The sequence below is a fragment of the Ambystoma mexicanum genome, chromosome 6q, assembly GCF_040938575.1.
Source record: "Ambystoma mexicanum isolate Mex_15411 chromosome 6q, UKY_AmexF1_1, whole genome shotgun sequence".
NCBI lineage: Eukaryota > Metazoa > Chordata > Amphibia > Caudata > Ambystomatidae > Ambystoma > Ambystoma mexicanum.
Window position 1 is genome coordinate 53015809 of NC_090937.1, and position 16005 is coordinate 53031813.

Here is a 16005-nt window from a genome sequence, read left to right on the forward strand (position 1 = left end):
ATCTTTTGCAGTGGTCCCTAAGGGAACTGCACAGGTTTCTGCCTAACACTCTCTGGTCATTGCGTTTTGGGGCTCAGAGCATGTGCCCTGGACATGTAGGCTTGCATTGTTGTGAGAACAGGACCTGGGACCATCACACATTTATGTTGTCTAGTGTCAGTATTAACGGTCAGGTCTGTATAGACATCTAGGCGCTGAGAAGTCTCAGTTGATCTGGAGTTAGACAGGCCTTGCAAATTCTTAAAAATCCCACGAGACTTGCAGGGCAAGCTCCTTGGTTAACATACACAACCTAAGAGGAATGCACTTGCCCCATGGTGATGGGTGACAAAATATTGAGCAGTGCCTTCTGTAAAATGGAGCATGTCACTATAAGCACACTTCATATTTGGTGCAATTTTGCCAACCAAAGGCCAGCCATGCACAGTGAATCTGCCATTTACTGTAAACAAAGCTTGTTTGCAGTAAATGTCAAATAAAGGTTTCAAACATCTCATACTCGCCAACAAGGTAGAGTACCATGCAAATTGTATACTCGCCCTTCATAAAATCTGCCAATGCGAGTGGGCTAGTAGATTGGGCTGCTAGCCCTGTTCAAGGTATGATGTTCCTGCATGTACTTTACATGCTGTTAATTTGCATTGAGCAAAGCAATCATCTTGTTGCCATTGTTAAATTGCATGTGCACCACCAGTCCGCGTGTGCACATTTCCCCTGTGCTTGTTGCCATCTGTACCTTTTGGAAACCTGTCCTGTTCTCTTGGCATGCAGAATTGCAATTTTGTGATCACATGGTGTAAGTGTTAATGAGATATTGTTTTTCAAATCATACCCGCTCTGTCCTAAGCCTCAAGCACTCTGTGTGGTATTATTTTACATTGACTTTGAATGCAAGCAAGCCCCTTTTTACCTCTCACCTCCTGCACTGGCTTTTGTTCTGAGACTACTGTCCCATATATAAGGTTCCAGTGTGGGGGATACACCCCCATCCCCTTAGTATTGGCTCAGTGTTCCTATGGCAGCACCCCCAACCTAATGTGGTGTGCTGCAGTGATGCCCCAAGGTCCATTTTGCAAGGTCATTTGGGATTTACAGAGGTGTGCCTAGAGACCCACCAGTGTAGGAGAGGTGCTCTCACTGTTATCACTTATGTTGTACTGTTTGCAGCACAAGCCATCTTATATCTGTTTATTATTTATATTTCGCACCGAACCCAGGGGTAACTGGGCGCATCTTCCATGGAGGGGGGCTGTGGGACCACTTTGTATCCCCTATCTTTGTTCAAAGTAGCATTTTGCTACTTTCCAAGCCACCTCCAAACAGGCTAGTGGCAGTTGTTACTGTTTCACCTATATTTTGGATGCATTTTCATAGCTGCAAAATGCATTAAAAAGGGGTCAATGTACTTAAAATACCCCTCTTCATGTTTTAAGTCCGGTTTAAAATGGTCTGAACTTTGGTGTGTGTGTGGTGTCCCCCAAGCAGATTTTGGGACTTGTGTGTGGTGTCCCCCAAGCAGATTTTGGGACGTGTGTGTGTGGTGTTCCCAAGCAGATTCTGGGGTGTGTGTTGTGTCCCCCAAGCAGATTCTGGGACGTGTGTGGTGTCCCCCAAGCAGATTCTGGGACGTGTGTGGTGTCCCCCAAGCAGATTCTGGGACGTGTGTGGTGTCCCCCAAGCAGATTCTGGGACGTGTGTGGTGTCCCCCAAGCAGATTCTGGGACGTGTGTTGTGTCCCCCAAGCAGATTCGTGTGTGTGTGTGTCCGTCCAAGCAGATGTGTGTGTGTGTGTGTCCGTCCAAGCAGATTTGTGTGTGTGTGTGTGTGTGTGTGTGTGTGTGTGTGTGTCAATGTGTGGTCCCCCAAGCAGATTCTGGGACAGCCCCCGCCCTAACCCCCCGCCCCCACTTCCACTTCCAAATTGCACTCTGGCAAACCAGGAGGAGGAGCTGGACTAATGGTGGGCATGTTCAAGGGTGTTTATTAAAATTAAACGAAACCTATCTAGAAGTTCCCTACCTAGAAACTAAAACAAATGGTTCTCAAAAGAAAACAGTCCTTAGTCAGAAATCTAACCAACTTACTGGTCCTACCACGTAAACAAAACAAAAAAAAGGCAGCCGGGACAATGGCCTGAGTCTTGGGCTTAATCATCGCCCAAAACTTCGGATTCCTTTTCTTCAGGAAGCAGGGTTTTTAAAAGTTTAAAGTTCTGTTCATCAATTCTCTGCAATTTAGTTCTCAGGACTCTTTGTAGGCTAAAGTGCGCCTACTTATCAGAGCTTTCATATGGTCCCCTTCTCCCCAGGAAATACAAGGTTTTACACAAATGTTCGTCAAGTTTTGGGTCCCTTTTTAAAAGAAGGTTTGAAAGAAGAAACTCTGGTTTTCTTTCCTTAAGAAGGTTTTAAACAAAAGTTTGTCAAATGCTGACATTCTTTACAAATGAAGGTTTTAACAACTATAGTTCTCACAAGGTTTTTATCGATCCAGGGGTTATAATGTTTTTTAGAACGGTTCTTTTATAACACGCTTAATACTGGAGATTGGTTTCTAAGCGCGGGATCAGGATTCCAAGACAAACGCGCTGACCCTGAGATATCCCCCCCACCAAGCATTCCCAAAATCCTCTTGCAGTTTTGTATATTATCTGGCAGGGTCTTGCTTTGGGGTGCCTGGACACATCATATTTTGGGTTTCTCGACTACTCAAGGGCAATGGAGCGGTGTGCAGCCGTTGCAGTTCGGGTTGGATGAGGTATCCCGGGCTATTAGACAACAGGCCCACAATCGTGCTCTGGGCCCTGATGCTATCCCATCAGATCTTTTCCAGGACAATCTGGGTCTTCGGGCTCCTTTATGGACTAGGTTATTCAGTGCCAGTTTGGATACAGGCGTGTACCCACCACTGTGGAAGCAGCGATTATTTTCTCTATCTTTAAGGGGGATTCACAGAGTCCAAGGTCCTATAGACCCATCTCATTATTGGATACCACATTTAAGATATTTGGAAGGGTATTGTTGGGGTACATCGAGGCCTGATTGAGGGAGGAGTCGATTCTGGCGTATATCCAGTTTGGATTCCGTCCAGGTATGGGCACGATGGAACATAGCCTTAATCTCTACTTGCTTGTTTCCCACTCAGTGTTTTGCAAGGGGGAGTGTGTGCATCTTGCCTTTATGGAGCTGAGCACAGCCTTTGACAAAGTAGAAAGATCAAAGCTGTGGACCGTGCTCGGATCTTTGGACTGTCCGGAAAACATCTTGGTGGTACTAAAGGCACTACATAGCATGAATGAGGCATGTATGCGCAGTGGTGTGTGGGGACACTGCACTTCATGCTTCCCGGTCTGTTGAAGTGTCCGACAGGGGTTTGTGCTGACCCGATCCAGTTTACCCTCTATTTAAATGGCCTCTTAAAGGCTTTGGTGGATACGAGGGCGGATTTTCCTTTCCTGGTGGGTAGGGCTTTTTGGTTCTGGCATATGCTGTTGACACTGTGCTAATTGCCAGAACCCCCAGGGCACTACAGGTGTTGATCTCCGCTTATGCAGCCTTCATGGATCTACGGCTCAAAATTAACACGCAGAAATCTGCGGTGATGGGATGCTCGAGGCATAGGAGGCCGGTAAAGATGCTTGCAATGATTAGTAATGGAGACATCATTGCCAGAGTTCAGAAATTTGATTACCTGGGGGTCAGATTCTCAGAGTGGCCCACAGGCATAGCCCATATTAAGAGACAATCTGCCAAGTTCAGCCAACAATTGGGAGGGATTTCCCGATTTTTGTCCCGCTGTAAGGGAAAACCTTGGATGTGGTTCTAAAAATGTACAACACACAGACAAAAGCAGTTAACCTGTATGGAGCACCTCTCTGGGGCTTCCAAACAGCCACGGAGATACAGGTGAAGGAGATGGATAAGGCTTTTGGGACTCCCCTTGTAGCTCCATTCATAGAGAACTGGGAGTGGAATTCTGGGAGGACCAGTGGGCCTTGGCACCCATAATGTTTTGGATCATGCTTTGGGCTAATTGAGTATGCTTCGGTATGCCACTTCATCAAGTCCCTTTCGGTTAAGGATAACTGCTGGAAAATTCTGCGGCTCTTATATTGAGGGAGCACTGTTCAGGGGAAATTTCCAGGCATTATTTCCACCAGCAAATCGGTTGACAAAAAGTCTCATGAGATTCTACAAAGAGCGCCTATGTGAAACATTTAAGAGGAAAAGATCTCATGAAGTGTGTAACGATTTCAGACAGAACACATGCAGTGATCAGCCGGGGTGGAAGAGATTCAGCCCCATTTAATTTGGGGCTCTACCCTGAATGATCGCTGGCTGCTCAGTTGAGCAAGATTTCACTGTTTAAAATGGAGGGGCAACACAGTGAAATGGTGGGAGTTACCCAATGAGGCGGATTGCCCAGTCTGTGGCACATTTTCTGTTTTGTCCTGCCTATAAAAATATCAGAAGGCTTACTATATTCCCAGTGCTTAGGTCAGGTAATATTCGCTCCCCTAGGCCAGCAATAACCTTTCTCTTGACAGCAGATTTGGTCCTGACAGCAGGGGCCCTACATTTGAAAAAAAGCGATGTATAGAATGAAGGGCCTGCTTTTCGCATTTTGGACCGGAAATAGGATATCTTGTGTAGAGCTGGAAAGCACAGTCTAACGGGTAGTGGGACGATCATGTGTGTCTGTTTTACCCTTTTATTAATTCTGTGCTTCATAGATATGCAACATTTATTAAGGTTGTATGGTTTTATGATGTGCACGTTTATGTATGCTCATGTGATGATTCCAACTCCATTATTGTAGCAATATGCTTTGTTGGCTTGTACTACCGGGACACCTGTACTGAATGCACCCAAGTGTTACGCTCTTTCCAGTTATATGGTTCAACTTTTTATTGGATCTATGCTATGTTGGTTTGTAGGTTGTGTGATTTTATCTAATTGTTGAAATGTTGTGTTTTGAGACACCCAGTCTATCAGGGTTACTCCTTTTATATGTAATTATGAGCAATATTCATGTGTTGTATTATTGTATACTGTATGTGTTTGATGGATTTTTTTTATCCGAATAAACATGTTGATTGATATAATATTTTTTTAGAATTGTTCTTTTATAATGCGCTTCATAAGGGAGACTGGTTTCTAAGCGTGGGATCGTGATTCAAACCTGTGTTGCACTGTGTTGTCTTGCTTCCAAGACAAGCGCGTTGCCCCCGAGCTATCCCCCCCACCGAATCCTCTTGCCCTTTTGTATATACTATGTGGCAGGGTCTTGCTTTGGTACCTGGACACACCAACTTTTGGGTTTTTCGAGTACTCTTACCTCTCTGCTTCTCCAAAATGTGTTATGTTACGTTACTTTGCATTTATATAGCGCCTTATGCATCATTGGTATGATAAGGCGCTGGTAGGTTGAACGCCCTCGGGAACCGTAGTTCAAGTCAGTAGGGGGAGGGGGGAATCATAAGATGCCTGGGTGCACCGGATATGTGTGCAGCTGGTGTGGCATTTGCATGATAGCTGCTTCTTAGCGGTAGGTGTGGTGGTTGGGAGGTCAGGAGTGTTCATTCTGGTGGGTTGATATCTAGACTGGTTTCTAGCTGCGTTAGGCCTGAGGAGGAGCTTAGGCTAGTGGTGTGTGCTCAGCTAGCTGTGTTTAATTAGGATGATGTGGAGGGTGTTATTATGAGAACAGCTATACCGAATGTGTCATAGTATTGCTGTGTTCTAATTGAGTGGTGGTGTATAGGAGAGAGTAAGCGTGGTAGTGTGATATGGCGTTTTTCAGTAAGGCACTTGAGATCGAGCGCTCATATGTACCATCTATTCTATCTGTTTTATTCACTCTGTCCGTTCACTCAGTTTCGTCTGTTCATACATTTCATCTGGTTCATCATTTAGTTTACTAGTCTTTACTTCCATTCCGGCATTCGACCCTTCGTCTACATAAACTATTCCATCCAATCTGTTGATCCATTTCATACTTCCCATCTGTTTAGTGTGTTCCATCTGTTTAATCTATCCGTTCCATCAACCCCTCCATCCCTTCCATCAACCCCTCCGTCTGTTCCCTCCACTCCGTCTGTTCCCTCAGCTCCATTTGTTTCATCTGGTCTATCCGTTCCATCCACTCCATCTGTTCTATCCACTTCAACTGTTCCATCTACTCCATCTGTTCCATCCACTCCAATCCACTCTGTTTGTTCCATCTGCTCTACCCGTTCTATCCATTCCAGCTTTCAACACCATCAGTTCCATCTATTCTATCTGTACCATCTAATCTTCTGTTCTATCCACACCTTCTGTTCTGTCCATTCCAACTGTTCCATACACTCTACCTGTTCCATTCACTTCATCTATTCCATCTACCCCATCAGATCGATCCACTCCAGCTGTTCCCTCTGCTCCGCAGATCCATCCACTCCATCTGTTCCATCCGCTCCGCAGATCCATCCACCCTGTCCACTTTGTCCGTCCCATCCACCTCATCTGCTCCATCAGCTCTAACCACTCCAACCGTTCCATCTGCTGCATCCGCTCCCTCTACTGCAAGCAATTCATCTGCTTCATCCGTTTTATCCACTGCATCCTTTCATCCGTTTCATCCATTGCATTCGTTTCACCCACTGCAACTACATAATTTCTTTCATCCACTTTAATTTAGACTAGCAGTTTTAGTTTACCATTTTCTCTATCAAGACTCGATGCTGGATTATTTGTATTAATTTTTTTTGTTACAGCAACCACGGGCTACTGTTTATTGTTGCTGTTATACTCTTTGTGTTAAGAGTCGATTTCTTTAGGGGAAGAGCCACGTTTTCAGTAATTTGCGGAAGGACATGAGGTCTTCAGTGAGTCGGATGTGGGGTGCAAGTGAGTTCCATAGAGTGGGGGCCAAGGCCGAGAATGATGATCCACCTAATCTGACCGAGTTGGTTTTTGGTATCACAAGGAGGCGGGCAGAGCTTGATTTTAGAATGCGTGGTGGTGGATGGTAGGATTTTAAATCAATCCTACCAAGCCCTGTGTGTTTCACCGTGCCTCAGCAAAACCAGGCATGATTCTGAATTGACAAGCCCAGTCATACCAACTCTAAAAAATAAATAAATAATCAACCAGGAACTTTACTTTTACTTGCACGGGAAACGCGTTTATTTTCTTTGCAAACGTATCCGAAACTCAGCTGTTCAGAGAGAGACTAACTAGCTGGGCCATATCTGTGTCAATGTATCTGTGCTGCAGACCAACTCCAGCATTCAAGAGAATAACTATAGCTGCAAGACAGTGTGTGAATCTGCTGGAGATGAAAAGTTGAATTTAAGAAGGAAAGGCCAGCTGCACCACGTGTAAAAAATAAAATGGGCTTTTGCAAATTAAAGAAAATCAAATGCCTGTGTTTTGGAACAGTACACTGGTGAATGAAAGCCTGCCAGTCTTTAGCAATATTAAGGGGGTTGTTGATGGTGAGACTATAACACATATTTTATGCAACCGGCTTGCTTTAATTCTGGATCTAAGATCAGAAATTAAAGATTAAAACTATGGTGGCTGGAGCAGCAAGTTGAAAAACAGGTTTTCTGCTTGGAGGCATGGCACCAAAAGGAGGGCTCTGTCTCAGCATATACTAACAGCCCCCTGATAATTACGGGGTTGAACAGACTTTCGTCTCTGCTGGGACCCGGACAATGAAGCTCCCAAGGAAGGAAGTCTGAGGCGTGAAGGGACAACACGTGTCGTGTCGCCTGTCTTTGTTGAATGAACATTACAGATTTTTTAAAACATTGTTTTTGGATATCAAAAAACCTTCGTCTTGGATACATGGTTTACCACATGAATATGGATATTTGAGCGTGAATATCATCTCTTTACTGCAATCGTGTTAATACAGGTATAGGAAACCCAACCTTTGGTATAAACTTGTACTACACAGTTTTGGTAGCGTGTTGAGCAGCCAGGCTTATCTGAAGAGGGGTCAATGTGAGCTGCAGTGGAGTTACACAGAGATTTACAGTTACAGGTATTCAAATAAACTTGTACACAAAGTTTCTTGAATGACCAATTATTAATGTGTCAGTTATAATAAGCCTTCTTCAGAAGGGAGCAATATGAAAGTGACACAAATACACCTCATTACTGTACACTCTAGTTTCTAAATCAGTAAAGACCCTTTTGGGATGGACCACAGACAACCTACACCCTCAGGTGACTTCAATGGCTAGGGTGCTGGGGACATTAATATCTTACTGTTGCCATTTAGAACACTCTTAGAAATTGATACAAGGAAAGGTTATTAGAACAACAGACCACAAATATTCTTAAGCAGGATGGATCCCAGTACAACAGGCTAAGCCAAAGTCAATGGGCAAAAGTCTTACATAGAATGAAGCACTTCTGGTGGGTAAGTAGAAAAGTCTTTGCACAATGTTTTAGAAGTCTGAAGAAACTATGAAGGGCCACGAGCTGATTAGACTTGTGAGCAGTAGAAGATGCAAGCAACTCTACAATGAGAGGTAAGTTCTCTCAGAATTTACAGTACCTTTATATTGAAGAAAAGGTGCAGCAGATTACTTCTGTTCCTGTGCAGCTCTGCAGAGCTCACTGTTCCTGGGCCTCATTCGTGGGGACAGGAGGGAGGACTTCTGGGGACTCTTGCACTACAATGGGACGGTCACCGCTCGCAACCGTCAATCTTACCAACAAGTGGCACTTCAGTGTTTCAGCTCCTCGTGACTACCGCAAATAGCAACACTGCGGTTTATAGCGGTCGAGATGGACTTTCCATGCTTCTGGTGTCCCGCACTCTGTTGAGGGGGCTCGGGCTCGGTCAGTCCTGCGTCCTGGGAGTCCGGAGGATCTTCCTGGAGCTCTTTGTCAACTTAAAAGCAACTTACACAATCTGGTGTTCCTCTCCCTTGCTATACGGTCTCCAGAAGCAACTCTGGCAATTCAACCAGCTCCGAGATGGATGTCCAGGTGGCTTACTTTGGAGTCGATTGGTCCCACCAACTCAAGGGGAGAAATCGTCCTTGTAGGGGCTTCTTGGTCTATACAAATTTGGAGTTTCAACACAGCAGCAGGGCTTCACCGGGCAAACCAACCGTCCGGGAGTTACAGAAGGTGTCTTCAAGTTCTTCTTCGGTTCCTTCGTCCAGTGGTCGACTCTGCCGTCCAAGCCAAAAGCCTCTCCTTTTATTGAGAACTCCCATTCATTCCAGCCTAGCTGTCATTCACCCAGCAGGGTGGCCATCCTTGCTGGACAGTCAGCCGGCCAATCACCACAGAGTGCATTTGGGTCTCCTAGGAGACTTCGCACAGGGAGTTTCGGGCCCCTCCCTCACTTCCTGCCTACCCCAGACACCCTGGAGCCAGAGCGGGTTTGGCGAGCAGAGTAAATCTCAAGAAGTCCCTTTACACAAAGAAATGGCGAAAAAAGAAGACCGGGGCCATTTTGACAAAAATGGCACCCTTGGGTGCTTTACTGCAGCTGCGAACGCAGCCCGAAGTAAATGTACACCACAGTAGTTAAAACGAAACCACTGCCACCAACCATTCAGTGAGGAAAGGGTAACATTTAAAATGTTACATGAGAAGTTAGACAAAGGGGATACTAGGCAACCACTTCAGCACCGTATTGTAAGATAGTGTGTGCTGGGTCTAGAAAGTTACAAATGTAAGTAAAGTCAATTTCACTTTACAGCTTTTGGAAACAGTAGTTTATCCAAGAGAAGGTAGTTAAACCTTTGGAAATCTGAAAGACTTCCCTGTGCCACTGCACTGAAGGTGCTGTGTGACGGTGTAAAAGATTATGCCTATGGAGTTTGTCAGACTCCACAACCAAAAGAAACAGTTCAAAAATCACATTAAAATACATGAGAGTAGGAAAAAAGGGTCTCACTCTCTCCAGGTTAACAAAATCAAGTCCTCAAAATCCAGCAAAGTTGCTGCGGGTCTCTAAGGTGGAGGGAATTAGCACATGACGGGGCAGTTAATATGATTTCAGAATCACACTTTTCGGGAGGCGTTGGAGAGGCTGAGCAAGATGGCCGCGGGTTGACTGAGCTCTTGCAGCGACGGTATAAAGTATTAAGATTTGGGACGCTCCATTCGCCCAGGCGTGGAGAGATTAAGTGATCGAAGCAGTGAGGGATCACGTCGGAGAAATATGGAGACAGACCAAGTGTAAATGAGAACCAGCACAGCGACACTCGCTATGAACTGCGGCCTGCACCGGAGCATCCCCCTGCAACGCTGAGGCAGACCCCGCCTTACACCGATGGAGATACGCAGCAGTGCCCAGGAGACCCTTGTGCACCATCTGCGAGCAATGGTGACCACTAGCAGGGGAAGATACTACCACCCGACCTCAGAAAGCTACATATAGACGGCTTCACCAGCACTACCCTGCAACCACCAACAATGAGGACCGGCTTTTCGGGAATCTCTCCCGTATGACACGATGAGGGCAAGGCACTCGCATCCACACCAATAGTCAAACCTGACAGATCACAACAGTGGCGGCCACCACAGCAACCCAGAAAGACAGCCCCACCCAGAACTGAACCAAGTAAGTCAGTAGTGGGGTCATCAGAAAGTGCAAAGGCTAGGAGAAAGAATCGAGGACCAGGAAAACAGATCTCGTCGAAGCAATCTGCGCCTGGCCGGCATTCCGGAAAACTCGAAGGATCACAGCTGGAATCCTTTGTGTATAACTGAGACGTCCATCGAGCCCCTATCCCTAAACCTGCACCAAATGAACACCCTCGCATAATAACTACGCGGCTCCTAAACTTTCAACATAAGAACAATTACACTAAGTTTTAAACAACACAGCGGGAAACATGCTACACCATCACTAATAACAATTAGACGGACAGGGAAGTCAAAGTGGAAAAATATGCCTACCTATAGGGCAACCGGCTATATAGAACAAGATTTATAAGGACAGAGATGTATATAACCCTATGCCCAAATCTCTGCATTCCTAACTCGCACGAAAGTCCACATAACCATGTTCTCGCTCAAGAAACCACACGTACTTCACCACACTGCAACAAAAAAAAAACCACATAAAACCACACCAACAGCACACGAGGTCTCGCATTAGTCTGCTATTCACACCAAATCTCAGCGTACAGTGAAAACCGAGCTGAAGCTGTCAACAGCACACCACTTCTCTCACTTTCTGATTCCCTTTTCACCTGACTAACCCGCCCTGCCTACTTGTTTGCAGATCCACCTGAGCACCCGGGGGCCAATTCCCTTGGTGACAGTGTGCAGTAAAAATACCTTTAACATTTAACTTATGATGGCCTTCCTGAAGGCCTACAGAGCCGCAATCCTGATATGTATCTGAGAAGTCGACATCAGGATCTACAGCGATTAGTCACTGGAGGGCGAAAAAGCTTCAACCCACTCTTTGAAGCACTGACGACCACAGATCACAGACATTACATCCAAATTCCCGGAGATATGGTGCATACATTTGGACAGTCCTTCAAGGACCCCAAGACAGAGTGACGCTTTCTACAACAACGAAATCTGGTGACAACAGACTTTGAGGAGACGCGGCAGAGACTAAAATAAAAGACCACCCCTCCTCGTCCCTCCTAGAGCAAAAGCAAAATAGGGGGAAAATGTCAAAAAGGAGACAGAAGGACCCAGGGATGGGATACCGAATGAAGAAAACCAACTGGGTGACTATGGAGACAGTCTAGCTTAATTAAATAAAAGCATAAAACACCACATGGCCCCAAGGGACAGGTGGCGCACTGCAAATCCATATGTACTTTATGCAAACATCACTCGATGCAATCCTCAGTGACAAAAGAAGGGTACCACACCATTGCACTCTTCGTCACCTGCAGCCGGCATTTGCCCCGGCAGGTGAAACTTCCCATGAAAGAATCCATGGAACTACAACAATATGGAGGCAGCAGCCCTCGGGTCTGCACCTAACCCCATCTATGGGCTCCTTGGCCAAGTATTGGGATAGCGCGGTATGGATGGCCTTCCCAATGTTTCTGTTTATGGTTATACATCTGCTTACGTTCAAGCTCATTTTATGTTTGGTTGTGGATCGTGATCCAAATGTTTGAAGTTCGGGGACTATGACAAATGATGTGCTAAATCATTGCAATCCCAATAATGGAACTACCCTGGGTAGACCCTGTATGGCCCCGCAACAGGTCCTACCGTATGGACAGAATATGGCCCAGATCGCCTTGGTAACCCTTAAAGATCCAGGGGTTGGGACACCCTATAAAAACGCAGACGAATGCTGAACCATATGAGGGACCTCCAACGCGACATTATATTTCTGCAAGAAACCCACCTAAACAAAGCAGAATCCGAAAAATTAAAATGCGGATGGGTGGGAACAACAGCCCACTCAACATACCAAGGAAAGCGGGGGAAGGGTCTCCATTCTGATCCACAAACTGGTTCAATTTCATATACAGAACATCTGCAGGGACGGGGAGGGAAGATGGATTCTTGTCCAGTGATAGGTTCACCAACATCCTATCACACTACTGGAAATGTACGACCCTACGACTGACACCATGTCATTCTTTACAAGCAAATTCTCAGCATGCATGCAATACATGGGGTAATTTAACCATCGTGGTCGAAGATTTTAACTGTGGACCCCGATATAGACCGCCAGAGCACTGATCTCCGGCAACCCGACCAATCCGAGGAAACGGATAATCCTCCAAGCGATTATCGACGACATACGTCTAAAAGACATATGGCGACATATACACAGGAATCACCAAGACTACACATTCTATTCCCACCGACCTAATATCTATTCCCGATTAGGCTATTGGATGACCCCAGCCAACACACTACACAACTACAGATGTACGATTCTTCCAACCACACTCTCCGACCATGCCCCTGTACTCTTGCGTGTGACACTACCAGACATGGTACGCAGACCCCTGACCGAGCCCCTTAATTTACATTTTAAAATACCCGGATCTCATTGTGCACCTGCAAGAAGACATAAATGGCTTCTGGGAATCAAACCCTATCCCGGGGTATTGCCCCTATAAATGCTGGGACGCTTTTAAAGCTTTTTTGAGAGGTCAATGCATTTCCCGCTGGTTGTACAAACTTAAAACCTGGGGAGAGACTGAAACCCAACTGACGGAAGAACTCAGAAAAAACGTAAGACGACAAAAACTGACCCGAGATAGAAAACTACACAACCAGCTCAGGGAACGGACATCAGAAATCCTTCACGAGCTAGTCACAGGCATATTACCTAGAAAGCGATTGACCATTACATATGATGGAAGTGGTATTCAAACAAAGACAGGCCGCACAAATGAGCACCTCCATTAGAGATGCCAACGGCCATCTGTTGGTTGGGGATGACCGAATTAACACACGATTTGCGGAATACTATCGCGAATTACACACGATGCCTCCGGGCTGCTGCGCTCTCTACAAATCTGAATATATAAACAAATATCCCCTACATAGCTGCCAGGCTATGGAATGCTCTACCACCAGACATCAGATCGGAACACGCTCTCCCTGCCTTCCGGGGAAAAAAAATAATAAATAATCAAAACCTCCCTTTTTATCTAACCCTCTGCATGTTCCTACCCGTGTAAAAGATTCTATGCAAAACTGAATACATGTAACTGAACTTGGTTGTCCTCTGTCCTTCTCTGTAACTAAGCCTTCTGTCTGTAACTAGCACCACGATGCCTCTGGGCTGCTGCGCGCTCTACTAATATGAAAAATATATACCGCCTCTAACTCATGCTCAACCCAGAACATGACGGCATTCCTCGACTCCATGACCATACCCCAGATATCCATAGACCAGCTAGACGCCCCCATTACAGCCTCTGAAATCACGCAAGCAATCTCCTCACTCTCCCAGGGAAAGCATCTGGACCAGACAGGATCCCCATCAATTTTTATAAAACTATGTACGAAGGGACAGTGCCCCAACTAGAGGCAGTATTCCAGGAGGCAGAGGATCAAGGCCCACTGCCACGATCAATGTTAGCAGCAAATATACTAGTCTTCCATAAAGGTGGCAGGGACGCAGAAGCTTGCAGCTCATACAGACCAATCTCGTTGATAAACACGGATGCCAAAATACTAGCAAAATAGTTGGCACAGCGGATAGAAACGATCCTCCCATATCTGACCTATAAAGATCAAATGGGCTTTATACGCAACAGGCACTCAAGTGGTAACATACATAGACATATATACACATAATAGAGGATGTGATACTTGCTGTGGGCGCATAGAAAGAGTTCAACAAATACAATGGGAATTCATGTTCCTAGTCCTACCCAGATATGCGTTCCCCCGCATCTCCTGAAACTGATTAAATGACTATACCAGCCCCACGGCATCAGTAGTCACCAATTGTATTGCCTCCCCCCTGTTTAATCTCCAATCAGGAACGCATCATGGATGCCCATTATCACCCCTTTTGTAGGCACTCTCCATTGAGCCAATCGCTATCAAAATACGCACAGATCCCAGATGGACAGGCATCTACCAGGGCACGTAAGAACATTGCGTCTCCCTCTACGCAGACAACCAAACTCATACTTACGTAAAGGCCCCACATACCTACCATACATACAGACCCTATTACAGGAATTCAGTCCAATGGCGGGCTATAAGAAACTGGAGCAAATCTGAGGTCCTGCCCCTAAGGCAAGACATCCCCCTGGGACCTCTGCAGGGTAGCACATTCACACTTCAAATACACCATATCAAATACCTGGGGATCAGTATCAGCGCCTCACTCAGAGAACTCTGGGATCTAAACTACCCACAGGTCATAAACAAATCAGCTCAGATTTAGGAAGGTGGGATTCACAAGCCCTCTCCCTGGCAGGAAGAATCAATGTGCGATGAATTCACATCACTATGATGCTGCCTACTCGCCCCTCACTCAAAACGTTCAAGCACCTGGACAAGGCTATTGCCAAATTAATATGGAGAGGAAAGATAGCTCAACGTGCTGTAAGTGGCTAAACCGGATGGCGGATTGGCAGTGCCATCCTTAAAAGCTTATTACCAGGCAGCACAGATCTGCTGGGTAAACCGCTGGCTGGATGCGAGCGACACCAGGTGGAGGGCTATGGAATTGGCCCTGCTATCCCCTGTAGAGATTATGGCTATCCCACCGACCACTCTCGCCGCAACTCAAAACTACATCCAATCATAGGACCAACAATGGCATCAGTTTCGAGCTGCACAAGAGGTACCAATACAGAAAGCGCCACTGTGGTCTAGCATCCGGGTGGTGCTACCATATGAGCTAAAGCAGAAAGTACACCCCAAAGAGATGGGGGAGTGAGCAAGGGTAAGGATAATAGACATCAGCCGGGGGGCGTACGCTAATGCAATTTCATTTAGCATGCCACATATTGGGCCTAGGACAGGGCAACTGGCTCCACTACCACACGATGCAAGCCACAATCCTCAAACATACATCGGAAGAATCCCGCCAACCCCCCCCCCCCCCATCTGTGAACAAAAAAAAATGGAACAACACCTTAATGTCTCCCCGCACCTCTGCACTTTCAATAGTAGGTCAACCCCTCCCCTGCTCCCTCCTCCCCCAACAACACAAGAAGGAACCACGCCTTGGCAATGGCATGAACTGAAGACCTAGGCATACGATATACTTACTACTGTATTGCTATTCCGTCGGTATCCCTGAATCTCAAAAACAGAAATTAAATACAAGATACAACAACGCTTATATTACACCCCATTCAAGCTCTTGAAAAAGGGGCTGGCCCACACCGCAACATGCTGGAGAGGCTGCAACAGTATAGGCACCATGGGACACAATGTGGTTCTGCCCTGCTCTCACCCTATACTGGCGTAGGGTACACCAGCAGATCACGGACATAGATAGGGTAGACCTTACATATGCTCCGAACACTGCTATTTGAAAGCGAATGCCACTCAGACGCACCAACATGTAGACTTAAAG

At 46.0% G+C, this 16005-nt stretch overlaps 1 protein-coding gene across 4 annotated transcripts in view; it reads right to left on the reverse strand.

Moving 5' to 3' along the window:
• GNE (glucosamine (UDP-N-acetyl)-2-epimerase/N-acetylmannosamine kinase) overlaps positions 1-16005 on the reverse strand; it is a 540721-nt gene that overhangs the window by 406284 nt on the left and 118432 nt on the right. The gene's annotated exons all lie outside the window — the stretch shown is intronic.